This window comes from Elephas maximus, chromosome 18 (genome assembly GCF_024166365.1).
Source record: "Elephas maximus indicus isolate mEleMax1 chromosome 18, mEleMax1 primary haplotype, whole genome shotgun sequence".
NCBI lineage: Eukaryota > Metazoa > Chordata > Mammalia > Proboscidea > Elephantidae > Elephas > Elephas maximus.
The window spans coordinates 24,630,424-24,647,788 of NC_064836.1; the positions used below are offsets into that span (position 1 = coordinate 24,630,424).

At 42.7% G+C, this 17,365-nt stretch overlaps 2 protein-coding genes across 3 annotated transcripts in view; one reads left to right on the forward strand and one right to left on the reverse strand.

Moving 5' to 3' along the window:
- The window catches only part of LOC126061817 (NUT family member 2G-like), a 432,103-nt gene that overhangs the window by 221,066 nt on the left and 193,672 nt on the right, over positions 1 to 17,365 (forward strand). The window lies entirely within an intron of this gene.
- LOC126061823 (NUT family member 2D-like) overlaps positions 1 to 17,365 on the reverse strand; it is a 220,819-nt gene that overhangs the window by 185,818 nt on the left and 17,636 nt on the right. The gene's annotated exons all lie outside the window — the stretch shown is intronic.

The following is a 17,365-nucleotide window of genomic DNA, read 5'->3' on the forward strand; positions in this document are numbered from 1 at the left end:
AATGCCTTAAGATATTTACAATGTCTTGACTAAGGGTTAACTAAATCCCTTAGTGAGGATGGTGCACTCGGGGAAAATGCTCCACCTTAATGCCCCTCCTTTTCAAATACAGAGGGGGAATCTCCAAAATTACAAATTTGAGTTTCTACACGCTAAAAAGCCTGTCAAAATGATGAATTTGAAATAAATGCATATTCCGTATTATGTTACCTACCTGATTGCATAAAATCAAGGCTAGAATCATACAGACTGGCACACAGTGTAATATGAACGCATATATTGAAATATAGTCATATATATTTATTTCTTAAACCACACCCTCCCTGGGTGGCTTCTCAGGCTTGCTGGGCCAAATGGTCAGCGTCAGGACATCCAGGCGCCCACTGGGTGAGGCGCCGGCTGTGACAGACATCCAAACAGACACCCAGCGTCGTGGTCACCCTGGGACAGGTGGGCGCTCCAGGTGCCCTCGGAGCCCCTCCCCAGGCCCGCCCAGCCCAGCCCTGTCCCCCCCGCTCCGCAGGCCGTGGCCCTGCCCCCCGCGACCCCAGCACCGCCCGCCGGACCCTGAAGTCGGCTGCGCGAGACCCGACCCCGGGGGTCGGGCCCCCGGGGTGGGCGCCGGCCCCAGACTCACCTAGGCCTGACAGCCGCTGGCGCAGGCACAGTCCCCGTCACAGGGCGCCAGCAAAGCCTGTCGCCCTGGTGAGGACAGACTGACACCTCGCCGGTCCCTGAGGTGGGTTCTGAGGCAGCCATTGGCAGCCACCGGCCACGTGACCTGCAGGGGCGTTACCCTCTGGGCCGCCCCGCCCCCGACTCCTGGGCGGGGCCTCCTCTCCTCTCCCTTTGGTCCTTTGGTCTGGACCATCCTCACCTGGTCACTTGGACGCCCCTCCCCTGGACAATAACCCAGCTGGAAAACTGTTGAGCTGGAAGCCATCTCAGTGGATTTTCTTTATTTAAAAAACTGGCTACACGAGTATTCTTTTGATTATTTTTGCTCTTTTCATAATTGAAGACATGTTTTAAACTACCCATAACAGAAGAATTTAAAAAATAAAACCACACTAAATTCCCAGCACCTGAGGTAAATAAATAAGGCTCATACTCTAATCTGCTTCCAATGCAAATACATAGTCCACTACAGTGTATTACATTCCTTAAAATGGGGGCTGGTCATACGCATTGTTTTATAATCTACTTTTTTCCCTATAAAAGGATTATCTTTGCCTGTCTTTTTTTAATAACGAGAGCTTTGTTTTTTTTCTTTTTCATTTTATTGTGTTTCAGGTGAAAGTTTACAGCACAAATCAATTTCCTATTCAAAAATTTATACACAAATTGTTTTGTGACATTAGTTGCAACTCCCACATCGTGTCAGCACTCTCCCCCTTTCCTTTCGCACGCCGGTTCCCCGCGTCTATTCATCCACATGATTCTTTGCATAAAGGCTCTCTCCCCATTGGATTTTAAGTTCACTGATAGCAGGGACCTGCGTCTCCTCGCCATTTTATCCTCAACAGAAAGGATGGTGCCTGGAATATGGTAGCTACTTAATAAATACCTGTTAAGTTAATGAATCTTTTCCTATAATCATAGTTCACACAGTACATTTGTGTTGAGTTAATGTGACGATTTTTCAGCTTCAAAAGTATTTTAAAAGTACAGCAGTATGAGATGCATGTCTAATTAGTCAAAGGTAAACTAAATGTTTTCATTTCAATTTTTTCTCACTGCCTTTTTTTTAAAGAAATTAACAACAACAAAAAACCTTTGCCATGGAGACCATTCTGACTCATAGCGACCCTATAATTTCTCTCCAAGTCTATCTTTTCAAACACCTCTGACGCATCAGTGTGGGTCAATTATTTCTTATTCCTCTTCCCATCACTGTAGCCTTTTCCCCCTAAATCTACACAACTAACTCAATCTGGGAAAGGGTGGTATTTAAGCGTGCATTTCTTTAAGAATCCTTAAGAATCGTTTCATAACATACTTATAAATTCACAATATACTTATAAGTTCTTATGAATGTATTATTAAACTTGAAGCTGAGCAAACAGAGTTTCTTAAAAGGAAGTTTAACTATAATTCTTCACTAGGAAGGGAAAGAGAAAGGAAGAAAGCAGGCATTTCTGACAAAACAAGAAAACGTGTGCTCTGCTGCTGTTGCTACTTTCTTTTCATCCAATGATATTTCTGCCTTCAATTTTCTATGACCCACATCAAGTCAAATGAGCACAAAATATCCATCCCTATCCATCTGCCATTCTGCTTAAGCAGTTATAATGGGGTGAAACCTGAAAGCCTGGATTGCACGGATATTTCATTAAAAGCAATGAAAATTGACACAACAGCACATGTAATTCAAAACTTAATAAGATTCCTATTTACTCTACCTGCCTGCTTTACAATTAGCTTAATTTTCATATCTCAATGTCAAGCAAGCAAGCAAGACAAAAAAAAATACTACCGTAAAAAAATTAATAGTGGATTGACTGCTATTAGTTTTCTTCTTTCTCTTTTTTTTTTTTTCCCTCCTCTCTCTCTCTTCCAGAATGTTCTGAAATCAGATAGTGGTGATGGTTCCACAACACAGTGAATAGACTAAAAGCAACAGAATTGGACACTCCAACATAGTGAATTTTATGTTATGTGAATTATATCTCAACTTAAAAATAAAGGATTAACAGCGGTCTTTAGCAGCAATAAGACATTCATCCTTAATCAGAAGCAAAGAGCCCTTTAAGTGGTAGTAAGGACAAAGAGCACTAAAAATTGTAAGATAGCATCTGGAGTTCTTTTTTCTCTTGGTCTTCCCCTTTCCCCAAACCACCACTATTCTTTTTGCCCTGTCTTCTTCTACTTTCACCCAACATTGCTAAATAAGAAAGACATTTTTAAATATATCATTACAAAGCACCCTAAGTCAGCCCAGAGTTTTTCTCCTTCATCAATCTGATTTGTCCCAAGCTTGGACTTACTGGAAGCCTCTCATGGGTGTGAGAACTGCTGGCCTTGAAGCTTTCTTCTTTCAGATCCTCCTGCACCAAGCCAAGGGGCTTTTGTTTCAAAATCAAAATACAGCTGAATTAGCTTCTCTGAACGGAACTGATGACACAGCTCCGATCACACTAATTTTTAAGGAAAGTGTTAAAAGCTGAATGCAGCTTTGAACAACAAAAGCAGGTCGATTCTCACAGGTTCTGCAGTAATCTAGCCCCTACCTCTTTCTCTAGCCTCATCCGGAACAACAGCCTCACCTTGCACCCTTGGCTCCAGCGACTCTATCTGATACCCTGTTTCCCGTTTTCCCTGCCACTCACAGGGCCTTTGCACGTGGTATTTCCTCTGCCCAGGGCACTCTCTCCTCTCCTCTTTGCCTAGTTCGTTCCCATTCATCTTTCAGACCTTCCTGAACCAAGCCAAAGTATTGGATGGAGTCTTCCGAAAACTGGCCTTGCCGTCTGGAGACACATTTGTTAGACGTTGAGAAATGAGGGATGGTAGAGAATTAAATCTCTGCAGAATAGGTTCCAGGGCACCCTAGAGGCGACTTCATTTCAAAAATTTTTTGACGGAGATCTTGGGAAAGGTAGTGGAGGGACTGAAGGGCTAACCACAGGCTCCCTCCTCTGGCTGCACCTGACGCTAAAGGGCGGGTTCAGCCGCAATAGGTGGCTTGAAGGGTCCGGACCGAGTAGCCCTTTGCCTCATTCCCTCCCAGGCAGGCTCTCTGCTTGCCCATTCCGTCTGAAGGAGCAGCCTCAGGGACCTTTGCCTTCCCCACAGGGACCCCAGGCGCCATCCCACGCCAAGGCACCTCCTGGCCACTCACCATTCTCCTGCACTGAGGGCCCAGCAGACCCAGCTGGAGCAGCGCCGCTGCCCAGAGTCCCGGTAGGCGGCTGCGCGGTGGGCCACAGGGGCCGGCTTCCTTGGCAGCCTTGGTCCCGCGTTCCCGGGCTGCCGCGCTCCGGTGCGGAATCTGGCTGCACCAGAATCGCCCAGCGTGCGCCACTGGCCGCTGCGCTCTGCTACCGAATCGCAGGCTTGGCGCCTAGCCGGCAGGGAGGAAGCAGCGTGGAGGCCCGGAAGGCTTGAGACGCTGGGGCCCCCAGGGGCTGACGGGCCCCCGGTGGGTGGGGCGTGGTGGTCCTTCTTGGCGCTAGGGAGGCAGCTGCAAGCTGGGCTCCGCCTTCGCCCTGGGCACCTGGAGGCCTCTGTGGCAAAAGGAGCTGCGCGCTGCGTGGGCGCCGCTGGGGCAGAGGGTGAGGGCTGGGGAGGCGGGGAGAAGAAGCTGCTGGGAACCCCCGCCAGTTTGGGTGACCCTTGGTGAGGGGGTGGTGCCGTCTGAGAGGCTGAGCCCCCTCTGAAAGGGCAGCTAAAGGGGTACCTAACTCTGCCCTCTACTTCTTGACATTCCATTGGTGTTCTCCTATAAAAGAGGAAAAATTTTCTGAAAAACAGAATCCTACTTGCCAACCACACTCTAAGGAGTCAAAGGCACAAAATAGCAAGATTCCACTTCCCTGGAAGCATAGCTTGAAAGTCTCCCAGAAAGGAGTATGTCCAGGGCCGCTTCCATTACTATTCCTGGCACCCCTAGCATTCCTCAAAGAGCTCTGGTGGGATTGTCACCATTATCAGCCACCTCCCAAACCTGGGCTCCATGGCCTGAAGAAGGCCTGAGATTGGGATTCTTTTCATCTGGCCTTAGGAATCAGCACTAAATAAGGGTCCTAACAGAAATCAGCTGCAGCTCTCCTGCCCTGGCCAACTCACCCCCTAGCCTGTATCTCCAGCATCAGCATCCATCAGTGGAGGATTTGTGCTCTTCAGAGGTGCAGTAATAATGATCGGTATTGCTATAGCTGGGGCATGGGTGGCACTTTGCAGCTTACAAATCCCTTCCATATTCGTGGACTGCCCGACAAATATCTACTGAGTGCCTGCAGCATGTCCTCCCCTGTGCTGGACTCTGAATGAGGCTTAAAATGTCCTAAAATGTTCACACTCAAGTGTGGAAGACAGATACTTAAGCAAGTTTGAACAGGTGATTGGTGCTCAATAGAACAGACGACTCTTGCCATCTAATGCACTCAGAAACGGACACTGGAAGACTTTCATTTACCTACTTTCTTCCGTAGTAAAAACTGGGATTAGAACCCAGATCTGATTTACTACAGGTGGTCATTTTTCAACTCAATTTGTGAGGGTCAATGAAGAGATATTATCTCCTGTTCTCTCTTCAGGTCAGTCTAAGTGTCAACTGCAGGGCTCCTATCAGTGTTTAATTCCTTTGGGTAATAACACTTTGCTTTTAAAAACAGGTAACTCTAGGATGTTAAATGCAGTGAGACTTGACAATCATTCACACATAAGTATAAATTACTTAGCTACTTCCTGCCTAACAGCCAGCTGGTACCACAAGGAGCGAGACTTGACATGTCTGGGCAGGAGGGGACATGTTAAAACCCGTTAGTGCTGAGAGTGGAGAAGGGGCGTCCCTGGGCACCTGCAGGAGCTACTGACTGACCCACTCAGGATCTGTGTCCAGTACTGCTTTCAGAACACTCAGTTGGATATTACTACCCGTATTAGTTTCCTAGGCTGCTGGACAATGTACCACAAACTGGATGGCTTATGTTGTTGTTGTTAGATACCATCGAGTCAGTTCCGACTCATAGCAACCCTATGTACAACAGAACGAAACACTGCCCAGTCCTGTGCCATCCTCACAATTGTTATGTTTGAGCCCATTGTTGCAGCTACTGTGTCAATCCACCTCCATGAGGGTCTTCCTCTCTTTCACTGACCCTCTACCTTATCAAGCATGATGTCCTTCTCCAGGGACTGAGCCCTCCTGAAAACATGTCCAAAGTATGGAGACGAAGTCTTCGCCATCTTTGCTGCTAAGAAGCATTCTGGCTGTATTTCTTCCAAGACAGATGTGTTTGTTCTTAGAACAGAAATTTTTTATTTCCCATTTCTGGAGGGAGAGTATCTGCAATCAGGCTGTCAGCCTTGTTGACTTCAGCAAGAGCTGTGGCGGTGACACAGGCTGCCTCACGGGAGCAGTGGCCATAGGTAGAAGAACACGGTCACTGCCACTGGTAAGGCAGGAAGGGAGTGAGAGAAGAAATACCCCAGCATCTCTCCAAGCCTTTGAACCAGTTCTTCCCAGCTCGAACCCCTGCTGAGAATTTGCATTTTCACCCCAGATAGATTGAATTGGAATCTGCATTTTAACAAGATCCCCCAGTGATTCTTATATGTAGTAAATTTTAGAGCCACTGCTCTACTAGTAAAGCAGCCCTGGCGACACAGTGGTAAAGTGCTCAACTGCTACCTGAAGGGTCGGTGGATCCGACCCACCAGCTGCTCCAAGGAAGAAAGATGTGGCAGTCCGCTTCTGTAAAGAGTTATAGCCTTGGAAACCCCATGGGGGCAGTTCTACTCTGTTCTATAGGGCTGCTGTCAGTTGGAATTGATGTGATATCAGTGAGTCTGGTTTGGGTGTGGCTGGACGACAGCAGGGGGTTAGTGGTTCTCAGAATTGGTCCCTAACCAGCAGCATTAGCATCGCCTGGGAACTTACTAGAAATGCAAAGTTTCAGCAGGAGTTAGAACCAGAATGAAACAGTTGGAAGCCCTGCCTCTCTCTCCTTCTACCCTTCAAGTTCCTGTAGGTATGTCCTATTGGCTCAGTCTTTTGAAAGCTTGAGGACGAAGGAGCACAGGTGTTGTGGGTGTGAGTGTCCATCCTCCTTGTGCAGATCAAGGCGGAAAAAGGTGGAGAGTGGATCTGGAGAGGCAGATGGAAAACATCCAGTGCAGTCCATCTAGTCTTTTCTTTCATTTGGATAAAATAATTAAAAAAAAAAAAAAAAAAAGAAAAGAACAGGCAAATTTCAAAGCCCTGTCAGCTCCTGTATTACCTGAGAATGAAGCCAACTCAGTCATGCTTGACTTGGAGACTAGATTTTAATACTAACCGCCACCCGTGATCTTCATACAAGGTAAATAGAAAAGGGGAGATGTAAACAATTATCACAAAATGTAGATGCTACAGTCCACACTTCTGTAATTGGTCGTGAGTCCTTATTTGCTAATCATTGCTTCCTTTACAGGCTCCTCATTTACTGTTCCCCTTCTACTCTCTGAGTATCTTGGCTATTAAGAGGTTTTTTTTTAAACCTGGTCAAACCAAAAACAAAATCAAAAAACAAACCTCAATGCATTGCTGCTGAGTCCGTTCTGACTGACACCAAAAAAAAATAAAATAAAATAAAACCATTGCCATCAAGTCAATTCCAACTTATAGCGACCCCATAGGAGAGTAGAACTGCCCCATATGTTTTCCAAGGAGTGGATGGTAGATTTGAACTGCTGACCTTTTGCTTAGCAGCCATATGATTACCCACTGTGCCACAAGGGCTCCTTGCAACTGACAGTGACCTTATAAGACAGAGTAGAACTATCCCATGGGGTTTCCAAGGCTGTTTTAATCTTAAAGAAGCAGACTGCCACATCATTCTACTGTGGACTGACTGGGGTTCAAACCTCTAACTTCTCTGTTAGCGGTTGACTGCTTTAATCCCAGTGCCACCAGGGCTCCTTTTAAGCCTCTTCAGGGCTGCCTAAACGTTCATTCCTGCTAAGGACCTACCTTTATTAAGCTGCCAGTCCACCTCCCACTGACCATTATTGTCGGACATGAGAGTCACCTCGGGTCTAGATATAGTCACCCATGCTCATGTTATGTACCAGCATTCCAGTTTCCCCTTGGCAATCAGAATCAATCATCCCATCCAGGAGAGTGATCTACTCTTCCTGTTGGTTCTGTAACATGAGAAGCTTAAAACTACCAGGGAGCAATCTCAGCTCCCTCTTCACAGGGCTATGACTGTGTGTTTATGGATGGAAATATTTCTTGCTTGGGTACCTGGACCTATAAACCCACCAAGGGTGTGAGATGAGATTTAAAACTTTGGTAGGTGTCTTAGTTATCTAGTGCTGCTGTATCAGAAATACCACAAGTAGACGGCTTAACAAAGACAAATTTATTCTCTCATAGTCTAGGAGGCTAGAAGTCTGAATTCAAGGCGCCGGCTACAGGGGAAGGCTTTCTTTCTCTGTTGGCTCTAGGGGAAGATCCGTGTCATCAATCTTGCCCTGGTCTAGGAGCTTCTCAGCACAGGGACCCTGGGTCCAAAGGATACACTGTGCTCCTGGCACTACTTCCTTGGTGGTATGAGGTCCCCTGTCTCTCTGCTCATTTTTCTCTTTTATACCTCAAAAGAGATTGACTGAAGACAAAACCTAATCTTATACATTGAGTCCTATCTCATTAACATACCTGCTGATAATCCTACCTCCTTAACATCATAGAGGTAGGATTTATAGCTCATAGGAAAATCACATCAGATCACAAAATTTTGGACAATCACAAAATATTGGGAATCATCGCCTAGCCATGTTGACACACAGTTTTGGGGCATGATTCAATCCATGACAGTAGGTAATAGTAATGTCTTGGAAGAAGTATAGCCAGAGTGCTCATTTGAAGCAAGGATGGTGATACTTTGTCTCACATCTTTGGACATGTTATCAGGAGGGACCAGTCTCTGGAAAAGGACATCTTGCTTGGTAAATTAGAGGGTCAGCAAAAAAAAAAAAAAAAAAAAAAGAAGACCCTCAACTAGATGAATTAACACAGTGGCTGCAACAATGGATTCAAATATAGGCATGATTGCAAGGATGGTTCAGGTCCAAGCAATGTTTTATTTTGTTGTACCTAGAGTTGCTATGAGTTGGAATGAACTCAACTGTGCCTAACAACAAGAACAACAGTGATAGTAATGGTAATATGTAATACTACAGATGCATTCTCATTTGCACCTTTTGGTTCTTAGACTACTGTGTACTGTCTGCAAGGGAAATGACACCATACATTCGTTGCTGGTATAAGACATATACTGTATGCTGAGGGAGTGCCCCTACCTCACAGGGTATTCTCTCCCAGGTGGTGTCCTAACTGTGACTTCACATTTCAGTCAAGCTACCAGCTTCTGGGTAATGGGGCATATAGTAAAACTCATGGCATAAGCCCATAGCCCCACTGCCTTTTCTGTAAGATCATTTTCTTGGTTATGCATGGTGTTAGGCGTGATTCTATGGCATAGATAAGGCATTCATGAGTCCACATATGGTGGTGCTAGTAGAAGCAAAAATCAAACGACACGCTGCATTGGGAAAATCTGCGGCAAAAGACCTCTTTAAAGTGTTAGAAAGCCAAGTTGTCACTTTAAGGAATAAGATGCGCCTGATCCAAGCCATGGTGTTTTCATTCACTTCATACGCATGTGAAAACTGGACAATGAATAAGGAAGACCAAAGAGTTGACACCTTTGAGTTATGGTGTTGGCAAAGAATGTTGAGTGCACCACAGACTGCCAAAAGAGTGAATAATCTGCCTTGGAAGAAGTACAGCCAGAATGCTCCTCAGAAATGAGGATGGTGAGACATCATCTTGTATACTTTGGACATGCTATCAGGAGGGACCAGTCACTGGAGAAGGACACCATGCTCGGTAGCATAGAGGGTCAGCAAAAAAGAGGAAGGCATTCAATGAGGTGAATTGACACAGTGGCTGCAACAATGTGCTCAAGCGTAACAATGATCATGAGGATGGTTTAGGACTAGGCAGTATTTCGTTCTGTTGTACATAGTGTCACTATGAGTTGGACCTGACAGATGGCACCTAACAACAACAAAGTAGAAGCAAGGCTGGCAAGGAAGGAAAAATCATATGTAGGATAAGGATCTATTCCAATGATGATAAAACAACAGTGACCTCCATGACAAAAAGGCTCTAGTCTATGCAAAAAAAAAAAAAAAATTTTTTTTTTCTTAGTGCATGCAATCTGTCCGCATAGCCAACATCAGGGGCCACCTGGGGAATGATGCCTAGGGAGACTCAGGGTTCTTATTCTACTGTTGTCAAGTTGAATACTCAGCAGTGGTGATAACCAGATCAATGGCCTGTGGTAACCATTGATCTGTCTCTATGCACTTGCCTAATTTCGGTATTTCATATAAATGAGATCATTCAATATTTGTCCCTTTGTGTCTAGCTTATTTCACTTAGCATAGTGTTTTCAAGGCTCATACATGTTTTAGCATATATCAGAACTTGATTTCTCTTTATGGCTGAATAATATTTGATTGTGTGGTTATATGACATTTTGTTTATCCAATTATTCATTGATAGACATTGTGTTGTTTCTACCTCTTGGCTGTTGTTCATAATTCTGCTCTGAGTTTTCATGTACAAGTTTCTGTGTGGACATACGTTTTCATTTCTCTTGGGTATATATCTACTAGAGTGGAATTGCTGGGTCATATGATAAAAAAATAACACTGTGCTTAATTGTTTGAGAACTGCCAGACTGACTTCTAGCTGCACAACTTTACATCTCTACCAGCAGTGTATGAGGGTTCCTGTTTCTCCACATCCTTGCCACCACTTGATGTTATCTAACTTTTTGATTCTAGTCATCTTAATGGGTGTGGACTGTTATCTCATTGTGGTTTTTATTTACATGTCTTGGCATGAAAAGATACCAAATATCTTCTCGTGTGCTTATTAGCTATATGTATGTGTACTTTGAAGAAACATGTATTCAGGTCCTTTGACTATTTTTTAATTGGATTGTTTTACTTTTTCTTGGGTTGTAAGTGTTCTTCATATATTCCGCATATAAGTACCTTACCAGATACATGATTTGCAAAAAATTTCCCATATTCTGTGGGTCATATTTTCATTTCCTTGTTTCTCAAAATGCTGATTTATGATTCAAATTCCCTCTTTCCTGATAGAGGCAGCTAAGGTCTCATCCTCACTTGGTGTCTTGTGATCAAGAGGTCAGTATTTACTAGCACCCAATACTTAGGTACTACTAGACTACAAGCTCCTTTGAGCTGACTCTGACTTGGCCATCCCATGCACATCAGAGTAGAACTGTGCTCCATAGGGTTTTCAATGGCAGATTTTTCAGAAGTAGATCTGCAGACCTTTTTTTCTGACATGCCTCTGGAAGGACTTAAACTGTCAAACTTCCAGTTATCATTCAAGAATGTTAACTATTTATACCACCCAGAGAAAATAGCCAGGTAGGAACTGCCTATCAAATGGAGAATAGTTGACTGTAGTCTAAAACACTAGCGGTCCCAACTGCAATTCTACTCTTTGGTTTTCCCAAGGCTTTATAAGGCATCCCTATGGAAACCCTGGTGGCGTAGTGGTTAAGAGTTTGGCTGCCAACCAAAAGGTCGGCAGTTCGAATCCACCAGGCAGTCCTTGGAAGCCCTATGGGGCAGTCCTACTCTGTCCTACAGGGTTGCTATGAGTTAGAATCTACGCAAAGGCAAGGGGGTCTACCATAAAAAAAAAAAAAAAAATACCCATTGCTGTCGAATTGATTTTGACTCATAGTGACCCTGTAGTACAGAGTAGAACTGCCTTATAGGGTTTCCAAGGATGTACTCTTTATGAAAGCAGACTCCCACATCTTTCCGCCGTGGAGCACCTTTCAGTTAGCAGCTGAGCACTTTAATTACTATACCACCAGGGCTCTTTTTCTATCTGCCATAGACATTTAAATTAGCATTGCATCTCTTGTGACATAAGGCCAAAGTGGTAGGGCAGCTTGCATTGCAGCTTGGATCTGCTTCTGAGTGCTCTGTTGCTATAAACTGCCTTCAGAGCTGTAAACCTTATGGGTTACCACATAGTAAGTGGTCCCAAAAACATTGTGTCCTTTATTCATGGTACTAATACATGGGAGTCCCCTGGGTTCTAGACACAGTCATAGATCAATTTTCTGTAGACAGAGCTCTGAGAAAGTGTGCTGCTGTCCTTGCCAAGTGAAGGCAAACTGCTTCTGATTATTTTTGCTGATAGAATACAACTTAAACCAATTTACTGAATCAAAAGCTACGTAACAGGTTCCAGTAGTGACAATGCATCTGGAAGACAGCTGCAATTGGCATCAACAATTGAGTAAGTTGAGGATTAAATGCCAATGTTCTCCAACTCATCTGGCTTTTGCTCTGGCAAATCAGGCAAGTAACATTGAATGATTAAATATCCTGATTTATCTGTCTTCTTTACATCTCGTCTTACCATCCCATACAATTTAATATTTGACTGAGATTTTTCATTAAAAAAAAATATTAATAGTAGAACTAACATAAACTAAAAGGAGAGATATCTAGCTCCTGCGTGTTCTCATCGAGCACCACAGTACGTGAGGTGCACATGCAGTTCTCAGCTGAAAACATTATTAAACATGGACAATAACCAGTGGCCCAACTCATTTCTCCTGATCCTGTCCCGGTGTAATGTACCTAATTTCTATCCTTCAAGGACAGTGTGCAGAATGATCAATGGTATAAATCAAGCATCTCTAGCTAACTCCTTATGGCCTCTGGTCGTAGTGAGAGAAGTATTAAAGCCTCTGCCAGCCACTTCATTTAGCAGGCAGTTTTTCAGTGGCCTGTGCTATGTATGGTCTGTAAGATGCATAAAGTCACCAAGACACCAGTCAGCAGACGGTCAGTGAATGTGGGACATTATATGTTAGGTTTATGTGAAATATAGGCAGAAAATAGGGACTAATAAACCCTGTCATAGAGCACTTAGTGTGTAGTTTGAATGCTCTTGCTTCATAGGATGAGAGTTTTTTTGTCTGGTGTAAATCTACAACAATTTAGTTATTTTTTGTTTAATAACACTTTTTATTTTGCAAGAAATACTTTCAGTAGCAATTTAAGAATTTAAGTGCATGTTTAATAAAATATTAAGTACTATATTTTCATGTCTCAGGATAGTTGATGATGAAAGTGTAAGTTGCCCAAAATGTTTGTTGACATTTTCCATCTGCCATGGAGCTGAGGGATACCACTGACAACCTGAAAATCTAAACATACACATTTACTGAAGAAACATCAGCAACCACTTCAAAAGTTCCTGGTTATTTTAAGAACACTGCTCAAAGGCAGTATTTTTTAAAAGACATTTTGACATATGCAGTGCAGGTCTATTACATATCACTCTATGAAACATGACTTTTCAGTTAGATCAAATGGCTGGTCTTCTAAATTAATTTTGTTCATTTTTTTTTTAAGTTTTCTTGTGCACATACGTTGGTTCTATTAATAGGTAAATGATGCCAGTTCTATAGTGGTGCCAACGGATATCTTAAATGGAAAATCAGTTGACCCCATTAATGGTTCAATTTTCTTTTTCATCTAATACATGAATTCAAAATAAGCATTTAGAAACCCCTTCTGTTAAAGAAAAACATTTGACATTATTTAAAGGCTATTGCAAATTTAATTTTTTTCTCCCTGGTGATTATACAAATTTGGGTGGTAAAACAATACAATAAATTAAGAAACTTCTCGATGTTTCTTGAATAAATTTTGATGTCATAATTCCAGGAAGCTATGATATTCTTTAGTTCTTGAAAAATTTTTTGATTTATTTGATGTTTTCTTCCCCCACTGAAACTCCCTCTCTCTCTCTTTCCTCACCCCCCTCTTTTATTTTTTTGATTCCCTATTTTTAACATGTTGCATCTCCTAGAATAGTTCTCTTAATTTTTTTTTTTTTTTTTTCTATCTCTTTGGCTTTCTGCTATACCTTCTGGGAGATTTTTTTCAACTTTATCTTCTAACCCAGCTATTGAGTTTTCATTTTTGATACCATCCTAATTTTCTAGAGCTCTATTTTTGTACTCTGAATATTCCCTCCTTTTTTTGTTTATTTTTATAACACCCTGTTCTACATTCATGAATACAGTATCTTCTCTTATCTCCATGAGGGCATTAGGTTGTTGTTTTTAAATGTTCTTATTTGTCCACTAATTCTGTCTCCTCTAAACCAATCCAAACCACACCCCGTTGCCGTGAAGTCAATTCTAACTTATACCGACCGTGTAGGACAGAGTAGAACTGTCCTATATGCTGTCCTGGAAGTGGCTGGTGGATTCAAACTGCTTAACTTTTGGTTAGCGGCTAAGGTCTTAACCACTGTGCCACCAGGGCTCTTCTATCTCCTCTAGGTTGTTCTTATTTCCTCTGTCTCTTCAGTTGTTGTTGTTAGGTGCCCTTTAGTCCATTCCGACTCATAGTGGCCCTACATACAACAGAATGAAACACTGTCTGGTCCTGTGTCATCCTCACAGTTGTTGTTATGCTTGAGCCCATTGTTGCAGACACTGTGTCAATCGACCTAGTTGAGGGTCTTCCTCTTTTTCGCTGACCCTCTACTTTACCAAGCATGATGCCCTTCTCCAGGGACTGATCTCTCCTGATAAAATGTCCAAAGTATATGAGACACAGTCTCTTCATACTTGCTTCCAAGAAGCATTCTGTTTGCACTTCTTCCAAGACAGACTGGTTTGTTCTTTTGGTGGTCCATGATCTATTCAATATTCTTCACAACACCACAGTTCAAAGGCATCAATTCTTCAGTCTTCCTTATTCCTAGTCCAGCTTTTGCATGCATATGAGGCAGCTGAAGACACCATGGCTTGGGTCAGGCACACCTTAGTCTTTTTAGACTCTTAGTCTTTTTAGTTAGTCTCTTGATATAACTGGTTTTCCTCAGATGCTGGGTGGTCCTGCAACATGTGAGGTCATTAGGGAATGTGTACTGTGACAACACTTATACACAAGAAGTCATCTCGGTCATGACACATTTCCATTTTATACTTAGATGGTTACATAATTTTTGTGATATTTCTAAGCAGTCATGCCACATAAATCCATAGATTACAAATTTCTTTACCATAAGCAATTCTACTCAAGCAGATACATCCTTCTAAAAGCTTTCCAATAATTATCAAATAGAAGAGACCCACATAAGAGAATGTGAAGGGTCATAGTAATATTCTCAGGGAAATGAGGAAATTGCCAAGGGATCCCATGGGTCTCCTCTTAGCATCTTCTTCAAGGACAGCGACAGTGTCCTTTTAGGTTTTTCTATTCCTGGTGGCTGGTACAGTGTGTACCACAAAATAAGCATTGGATTAAGGTTTTCTGAATAGGTGGATAAATATATGAGCCTCAAAAGCAACATATACCAGCTAATGCAGAATTTCAAACCAGATGGCCTCTGAAGCAGTCTCACAAATCATCTGCCACCAGAATGAAGCCACAGTAACTGAAAAATCACTGCACACTGTGGCATTTATACGCAGGCTGCCTTCCCGACATTGGAGGTTGTGGGCTGGGTCCTGAGTAAATATTGGTTGCACTGAAGAGACATTATGGGCTCTGGCTGTCCTTTCAAGTTCCTCTGGGGTCTGAAATTGATTTGCAGTTGAAGCCAAGCCCCTGCGAAGTTCCCCTACTTATCTTTTATTCCTTGTGTGTGGGCTGCACGTGCAGTTGAATAGTTACCGTCTTCCAGGGTGTAGCAGTTAGCAGCAGGCTACCAATTGTAGAGAATTTTTATTTTACTTACTCAGAGAGTTTGCACCTAATCCTATGCAAAGGAGGAATGAACCTTCAGAAAGCATATCAGAAGCCCTGGTCCCAAAGGAAGACAGCCTTTAACTTGGCAGGAAGCCAGTACAGGACAGCCAAGGAGTCAGGGCTGTGGTGCTACCCCTCAGGATGAGGCTTATTTCCAGGCAGATGTGAACCACAGGTTCCTTCCATGCTGACATTTAAGGGACGCTGGGAAGGTCCCAGTGCTACAATACCCCAAATATCTCCTGCAGCCCCAGGTTTGAATCCTGCTGCTTTCATAGAAGACTTTAATCTTTGTTGAAATGCAAACACCTTTGAGAGGGAAAACTCTAGGGTCAGAAGAACTGAGTTTAAGTCTGGCTTTCATAACTTAATATCCACAGAAGACTGAATACATCATTTTACATCTCTGTGCCTGTTTCTTTCCCTATAAAACGGAGTTGATAATGCTACCTAACATATATAGTTTTAGAGATTGGAATTACTTTCTAAATCAAAAAAACTCTAATTTTAGGTAAAATGATTATTTACAATAATTTATACATGCGTGTACTGGAGCACATTGCATTGCTCTATAAAATACTTGATGGCAAGGACTGTGTCTTGTGTCTTGTTTTGTATCTCCAGCTCCTAGCTCAGTACCTGACACAGAGAAAGGGCTCAATAAAGGGTAAGTGAATGAGGCAAGTTGAACAGTAGGAAGAAAAAGTGTTCCCCAACCATCTATCATGCTCAGTGTGAAGACTCACACTTCTTCAAAGATCACAGAGTAACCACTGAACTATGTCCTTTATTTCTTGGAAAGCAGGACAAGCTGACCATCTCCAGTGAATTCCCCTCAGCGATTAAAATACAATAACTCCCATTCTGGGGGCCAGATCTCCCTCAGATCTCAGATCTGTCTCAGAAAGTTCATACATTAAAAGACAGCTTTATTGTACTTAATGGTACAGATGTGTTTGTCAGGCCATGCACCCAAATCTTCATTTCCAAAAGAATGGTTACCATCTACATGACACTTGGGAAAAACCCAATGCAATGATGTGACATGTTAAAATCACTCTGTGACCCTGCATTTTTTTCCCTTTCTAATATTATACATTAGAGGCTAAAACAACTCAGTGCTGAGTTAACAAATCAAAAATAATTAGGTCGATTCATCTAAAAGTAATGGGATACAAATACCCTATAGGAATATAAAAAACACAAAAACACACATGACAAATTCCCAAGCACTTGACTAGAACTGACTTGGATCCAGATAGGTAATGGGAAAAAGGGCAGAGATATATTTTGTAGTTTACCTCTACGCCCTACATTGGATATCAGAACGCCAAACAAGGGGAAAAAAAGTAGATTCTCTCCTTTGGTAGTATTGTGACCATCGGAAAATACTTAGCTCTTATTCATTCATTCATTCAATAAGCAACTTATCAATGAGAAAACAAGAAGCTGAGAAGCAATTCATAGCATTAGATGGACATATCAAAAAAGAACAAAGGGACAAAATCAAAACATTAGCTACACAACTTGAACAAATAGAAAGAGATCAGGAAACGAAGCCCACAGCCACCAAAAGAACAACAACAACAAAAAACCAAACCCGTTGCCTTCAAGTCAATTCTGACTCATAGTGAACCTGTAGTTCGGAGTAGAACTGCCCCATAGAGTTTCCAAGGAGCGCCTGGTGGATTCGAAATGCCGACTTTTCGGTTAGCAGCCATAGCACTTAGCCACTACGCCACCAGAGAAAGGAAATAATAAAGATCAGAGCAGAAATAAATGAAATAGAGAATAGAAGAAAAATAGAATCAAC